At 39.0% G+C, this 7,500-nt stretch overlaps 1 long non-coding RNA gene across 1 annotated transcript; it reads right to left on the reverse strand.

The window, feature by feature from the left end:
• Window positions 1–3,269: 3,269 nt before the first annotated feature.
• LOC144968168 (uncharacterized) lies at window positions 3,270–5,420 on the reverse strand. The gene is made up of 2 exons (XR_013644535.1): window positions 5,245–5,420; window positions 3,270–3,503 (listed from the first exon to the last, which is right to left on the reverse strand). It is a non-coding gene; the product is annotated as an uncharacterized LOC144968168 (long non-coding RNA).
• Between the last annotated feature and the right edge of the window lie 2,080 nt (window positions 5,421–7,500).

The following is a 7,500-nucleotide window of genomic DNA, read 5'->3' on the forward strand; positions in this document are numbered from 1 at the left end:
TATTCTTGATGTTAACTTCACAGCATTCAAAAGTTTTGTAATTGTATTGGACTTTCATCTCCACCTTCAAGTCTTCTTTGTGGAGGATAAAAAAATTTTTATCATTTTATTACTATATTATTTGTGCATCGGACAACAAAGAGCAGGGCCACCAATAAAGATAGGAGAAGAGGATGTGCCACTGACAAACCAATTCAAATACTTAGGAACAACTGTACAAGGAAATGGGGGCAATGAGATGGAGTTTATGAAGAGGACACAGACAGGCTGGAATAATTAGAAGAAGGTAACTGGAGTTATGTGTGACAAACGAATCTCCGCAAAGATGAAGGTGAAAATATATACAACAGTTGTAAGACCGGGAATGGTATATGGACAAGAGACAGCAGCTACAACAAAGAAACAAGATAAAGAAGTTGAGGTGGCAGAAATGAGGATGTTGAGATGGTCACTTGGCTGGACAAGAACAGAAACAGTGAGAAATTCTCCTGAAACACACTGGCTCAAAGAAATGCCGGCCATCATACACCAATGGATTTGGGCTAGCACGGCGTTTTGATAAAATATTTCAGAGACAAAATATGCGAAATACGTTGCGTTGTCGACAAGGAAAATGAAACATCATAGACATAACTAATACCTCTGAAAAAAAACTGACAGTGGGGAGAGAGAAACCTCTGTATTGTTTTGATTCACAAGCCATATTATCTACTTTCGATATTTTTATTACATTTTCACATGCTCACTCAACCACTGTTTTCTTTTAGTTTCAAGTTTTTGATTTTATGTTAAATTGCCAGATTTGAAGTTTTAAAACAATTTTAGTTTTAGTAGAAATTTCCATTTGTTTCGAGAAATTAAATCTTGAATGAATTAGATTTGTTATTTCAAATTGAGTTCTTGGGGTTTTTTTATTTCTAAAGTCTTTTCTTAAAAATCTCTTTTAACCTTGCACTCTCATAAATGGCTATAAAACTGTAAAAATAGGCAAGATAATTTTTGCATTCGTGGTGAAGACTAGAGTGTTTTCCTATACCTCCTCCAGTCATCCTTGTTAACCCATGACAAAGAGAGAAAAAAATGAGTTTTTATACAGCGCAATATCCACTCTACGTGCTCAAAGCGCTTGACAAGGGGTCCCTAACCACCAGCAACATTTAACATGCAGGACGGGACATGACGCCCGTTAGGCGATATTACATTTATTTTCGGACAGAGACAACGCTGTTAACGGCCAGGTACTCATTTGTCACCCGGGTAAGGTGAGAGAATTTGAGTAAAGCGCCTTTTCCAAGGACTCAACCATGCGCCGAGCGAGGCTCGAACCCAGGACCTTCCGATTTGAAAGCGAGTGTCATACCACATGACCACAGCCGCACAAAAACCCATGAAAAAGAGAGACAGTGCGACAGGAAATGGATTCCCTTCCATGGAGTACTCCTGTCTTCTTTTATTAGACCGACTTGCCTGCTTATTCATTTGTTTGAAACGGACCAGGGTTGAAGAGGATGTACTGTGGAGTTTCTCGTTCAGTGGCTCTGTCTTTCACCCCCTCACTTTTTTAATGTTTGTAGATTTGTAAGAGTAGAAAGAATAACATGTTTTTATTCTCTCTCTCTCTCTCTCTCTCTCTCTCTCTCTCTCTCTCTCTCTCTCTCTCTCTCTCTCTCTCTCTCTCTCTCTCTCTCTCTCTCTCTCTCTCTCTCTCTCTCTCTCTCTCTCTCTCCGGCCTTGTTGCAGGGAATTCTTTTTCAACAGTGGACTATTGAATCAAATGCATTTAGGCTAGCAAAGGGACATAACACTGTGTAATTATTGTGTGAAGAAGGAGATAATCGGCATGCACCTAGGACGAGTATAGGTTGGGACGGAACGTGTGTGGGAGAAATTAAATTTGAGTAGGAAAAAAACTCGTTGGAGCTACACTTTTAAAATAATTCCTTCCTTACTTAGCGGAACTGCGCTCGACCAAGGTGTTAATCAAAAGGAATTTTTACCCCTTTTTGGCGCCCTAATCGAGGGGTCCCCGGAGTATAAAAACTCATTGGGACTAAAGGAACCGGTCTGGAGTCGATGCCGAGGGGTTTCATTTTTTAAATTATCCCCTTCATAGCGGAAATGCGCGCTACAAATGCATATACTTTCAAACCTGTCTTAGTGACCACCTCAATATAACGACCACCTCTGCAAAAGGACCAGCTCTGTTGACACTCTTGAGTTTTTTTCTCTATATGTTACCTCTATATAACGGAAACCTCCGTGACACGACCAATCCCAAATTTGTGATCTGAACGGACAAAACCAGACGTTTGCGACAACTTGAACTTAAGACCCCTTATTTGACCACTTGCTTGACTAAAAGCATTTTACATGAGATCCCAAACGAATAACAACCATAATATTAATGTTGGACAAAACATGGCACTCGTAAGGAGATAAAAAAAAAAATTTTGTTGTTCAAAAGAGAAAAGGTTGTTACCGACAAGGCATTCATTCTACACATGAGGACAGTGAGAGAATGTGAGTGAAGATAGAGCCTTTGCCAAGGATTCAAATGCGCCATTCAGAGCGGCTTTGTATGAAACAGTGCCAGACAAAACAAGAAAGAAAAATACAAGAGAAAATAACATCCCCCCAAAAAATTGATCCACACTTGGGAATGGCTGATTTTTTGGGATGTTTTATTTTTCTTCTTTTTATTGATTTGTCTGACACCGTCACATACAGACTGTTTTCAGATTTTTATTTAGTAAATTGGCAGCTTAGTTTGTTTCATGCGGCAGACAATATTTTAAAATAGACTGATGCAGTTGTTGATTCCAAACGGTAGCAAGCATTACTTTGTTCCTGACCGTTTCCGTGTTGAGACTCCGACAGCATGTCTTTATTGACTGTGAAGGAATGCCATGATGAGGTTTAACGCTGGTGCCAGAGGGTAAAGTACGCCGGACGCTACCACTACACCATCATCATAACAACCGCCAAACCAACATCATCACTATTATCACCAAGATGACCATCATCATCATCATCGTCATAGCCGTCGTCATCATCATCATTATCATTATCATCATCATCATCATCATCATCATCATCATCATCATCATCATCATCATCAACATCATCATCATCATCAACACTCATCATCATCATCACCATCCTCATCATCACCATTGTCGTCTTCGTCGTCGTCGCCATCATCATTTAGATCATTAATAAATAAAATATTAGCCACCTGTAATAAATTCAATCAATTTCACAAATCGGCATTTATTCATGGATGTATTTTTATTTTTAAAGTAAATTCGCCCACAGATATTGATTAATATAATTCTTGAAATACGTCTCGTGATGACCTAAAAGGATCCATGCCTACATACAAACAGCTTGACAGTTACAGGGTGAACAGGCCCCGGCACAACCTGCTGTGATGCAGGGGTTTACAATACAGCGGATCAAATTGATACACCCATTGGGGAATAGGTCCTTCGGGTTGATACCTGCTGTAATAATAATGGGGAATACAGTGGTTGTGATGGTGGTGGTGGTAGTAGTAGTAGTAGTAGTAGTAGTAGTAGTAGTAGTAGTAGTAGTAGTAGTAGTAGTAGTAGTAGTAGTAGTAGTAGTAGCAGTAGTAGTAGTTGTAGCAGTAGTAGTAGTAGTAGTAGTAGTAGTAGTAGTAGTAGTAGTAGTAGTAGTAGTAGCAGCAGCAGCAGTAGTAGTAGTAGTAGTAGTAGTAGTAGTAGTAGTAGTAGTAGTAGTAATTGTATTACTATTAGTGGTGGTGGTAGTGGTGGTAGTAGTAATAGTAGTAGTAGTAGTAGTAGTAGTAGTAGTAGTGGTAGTAGTAGTAGTAGTAGTAGTAGTAGTAGTAGTAGTAGTAGTAGTAGTAGTAGTAGTAGTAGTAGTAGTATAGTAGTAGTAGTAGTAGTAGTAGTAGTAGTAGTAGAGTAGTAGTAGTAGTAGTAGTAGTAGTAGTAGTAGTAGTAGTAGTAGTAGTAGTAGTAGTAGTAGTAGTAGTAGTAGTAGTAGTAGTAGTAGTAGTAGTAGGAGGAGGAGGAGGAGGAGGAGGAGGAGGAGGAGGAGGTTTTTTAGTGGTAGTTGTATTGATAATAGCGGTAGTTGAAGTAGTTCAATATCCGTGTTTACACTGCCTATAGCCAGGTCTCATTTAAACCTGAGTCGAGTGGGGTAATGTGTGTAAAGTGCCTTACCCAAGGACACTGCAGGGACCAGAATTTCCCCATGAACGTTGCACCGAACGGCGACTGACACCGATTAACAATGCTTGAGTTTTGTGACAAGACGAGACACAGTACGGCAGAACAATTGTTTTGATGTCACGCGTTTAGGTAAAATATTCCCAACATCCATCAGCCGTATATAATATACCTACATACAAAATTATGTGTAATCTTTAAAAGTCTATTGCCTGATTTAGAGAGTTTAGTGAGAACTAATCATTAAAATTGCTGTCTAAAAACAATAGCATGAGAGCTCATTGACGTCAGTTTCATTTCATCTATTGATAAACTAAAAATAATCAATTTTTTAAAGCTCATGAATGAGAGACATTCAACGTATGTCGTCACTTTGCCAGTTTATTTTTATCTTCTTATATATAGGCTACATACACACTGAACATAGGCAAATTATGGATATTGACCTTAATCAAAACTATTGGAAGACACTGCCTGCTGTTGTTGGTGACAACCAAACACATCATATCAAGACAGCTAGACTTAACTAAAATCGGGAATTTATGATCTAACACTGTGCAGGCAGAGAAACGATTACACCTTGTAAAATGCAAATCTTTTGGGAAACCTTATCTGCTGATGTGGTGACAACCAAACACAAAGGGACAGATAAACTCTAACTCTCTCCTTACCAGCCATTTTTAGAATTTCCCCGAAAATTCACTCCACTCAACAGAAGAATAGACTTTTCTTACTCAAACAAAAAAGTAACAAGTGCATTCTATACATATTGTTGTTCATTAAAATGATGTCTGCAACACAGTGTTTAGTATTTATAGGGGATAATCAAAGCATTTCTTTACATTTTGTGATGTACAAGAGAAATCAGAATGAGAAAATTGTTGGTTGCATCGTAACGAATGTGACGATTTTTCTATGGTTGGTAAGGAAAGGGTTAACTAAAAACGGGTATTTATGATCTAACACTGTGTTCGCAAAGAAACGATTACATTTTGTAATATGTAAATCTATGGAGAGACCCTACCTGCTGTTGTGTTGACAACCAAACACACCATGGCAACCAAGAGGACAGAGTACACAAACTTCATCTTGATTCACAGCAAAGGCAAGTAGTGAACGACAATGAGATCTAATGAGTGAAAGGCCGATGGTCTGAGAGGCAAAGATTAACATGGAACTACGTAGTGTTTGGGATCTGGGAATTTCTCAATATGTTGGGGGGGGGGGGGTTTCAATTATTTTTTTTTTTTGCCCTTATCTTCAAAAGACGAAGAGAGATTATGACTCGTGACGTTACTTCCATTGTAATTACGCATACTAACTAGTTCTAAACTTTCGGAACAGTGGCGGCCGTCTTTATCTCCATCGCCGCCTTTATGAAATAGTTCTCGGACGAGCATAAAAGTGTATCCAGAGGAGAAAAACATTATAAATCTGATCATGTTTTTGACATGTATACATTCTGATCACATGACATGTGAAAAAGTTCTTGCCAGCACGAGGAATAAAGAGTACCGATTTTCTTTGTTTAGAACCAAGTTGCTGGTTGTTGGGCGGACGTGACATCAGACTATAGAATTGAAAGATAAATGTTTAATAGTTGATCAAATCTGTTGTTGGCAATATCTAGGATTTCTGGTGGGAGACTGTTCCATACCTTTAAAAATAATAAAAACGTGAGATTTTATATGGCGCGATGTCCACTAATTGTGCTCAAAGCGCTTTACAAGAAGTCCCTGACCAAAAGCAACACCTAACATGTAGAACAAGACATGACGCCTGTTAGGCGATCGTGCAGTTTTCCGATAGACTCAACACTGTAAACGGCCAGGTGCGCATTTTACACCTGAGTACGGTGAGTGAATGTGCTTAAAGAGCTTTTCCAAGGACTCAACTATAGACCGAGCAAGGCTCGAACCCAGGACTTTCCGATCCGAAAGCGAGTGCCATACCACTAGACCACATAGTCTTGGTGGTTCTGTGTGCTGGAATTGTGAACTTACTGCTATCATAATTGCTTGTGAATGTACAGTGTTGTTTTGTGAAATATTATGGTAGAGTTACTGCTGTTTTGTTGGATGTACTGTTCTGTGGAGAAGTTGGAGGCGCTTTTCTTTCTGCCCACTCTCCAGTGTTTTCCACTGCAACAATTTCAGGGCCTCAGTAACGCATCCTGACTGGGTATGATCTATATTACCTTTCCTTGTGCTAGCTCATGGTCATTGGCGACATTGCAAAATGTGTTCAAAGTGACCCACTTAGTGAAAAGTATTCACACCTTTTGAAATATCTAATATCACGATTGGTCATTTTGATCAGCTTGACACAAGGGTATGTTTACAATTTTCATAAACAAACCAGCGTGTTTACATTTAATTTACAAAAAATATCCAATCCTTGGACAGCAACAGATGATGTAATCGATGACATGGTTGAACGAAAATATAAATATCGATCGCTCCCATTGTTGGTGACAAATGATGAAAATAACTCTCATTTCGGCAATAACTCTCAAACCTAGGATTTCATGTGTAAAATGAGTCCATGGTCGTTCACAGCGTTGTCTTTGTCGGGGGAAAAAATTGTAATATCGCCTAATAGGCTTAAGTCCTATCTCGTCCTACATGTTAAGTGTTGATGTTGGCTAGGGCCCCTTGTAAAGCGATTTGAGCATGTTTAGTGGACATTGCTCTATATAAAAGCTCAAGCTCAAATTTTGTTTCCAGAGTAAGTTAGTTCACTAGTTAGGATCCTCAATACTCAATCCATTCTCCTCACTATAACAGACATATCTCGTCTGACATGTTGAATATAGGGGCAGAGTGGCTCAGCGGTGCGCTCTTTGCTTCGTACCCGAAAGGTACCGAGTTCAATCACCCGCTGCTGAGATGTGTGGCTTTGAGCAAGTCACCTCGCCCTAGCTCAATTTGCGGCGCTGCACTGCGGCTGACGCCTTGGTTATTCCAGTCTTCCCTTGGAATAGACCCTGGAGACAAATTTCCCCTCTGGGATGAATAAAGGCAATTTTATTTATTTTATTTATTATTTTATAAATTAAAAAGCTAAACCACCTGTGGGACTGGATTGGACATGGTATTGAAAAAGGGAAAATTGATTTGATTGTGTTATAGATAGAATGAAGTCGACGTCACTCGGGTCTTTCTTATTGGTTTTTTTTTGTTGTTTTTTTTTTTTTTTTGCCATCCATGTTTATGAGTAATTCTCACTAAACTGTAATAACCAGACAATAAACGTTTAATGTTACACATAGATTTGTGTG

The sequence above is a fragment of the Berghia stephanieae genome, chromosome 3, assembly GCF_034508935.2.
Source record: "Berghia stephanieae isolate SIO BIC M18660-M18661 chromosome 3, UCSD_Bste_1.3, whole genome shotgun sequence".
Taxonomy (NCBI): domain Eukaryota; kingdom Metazoa; phylum Mollusca; class Gastropoda; order Nudibranchia; family Aeolidiidae; genus Berghia; species Berghia stephanieae.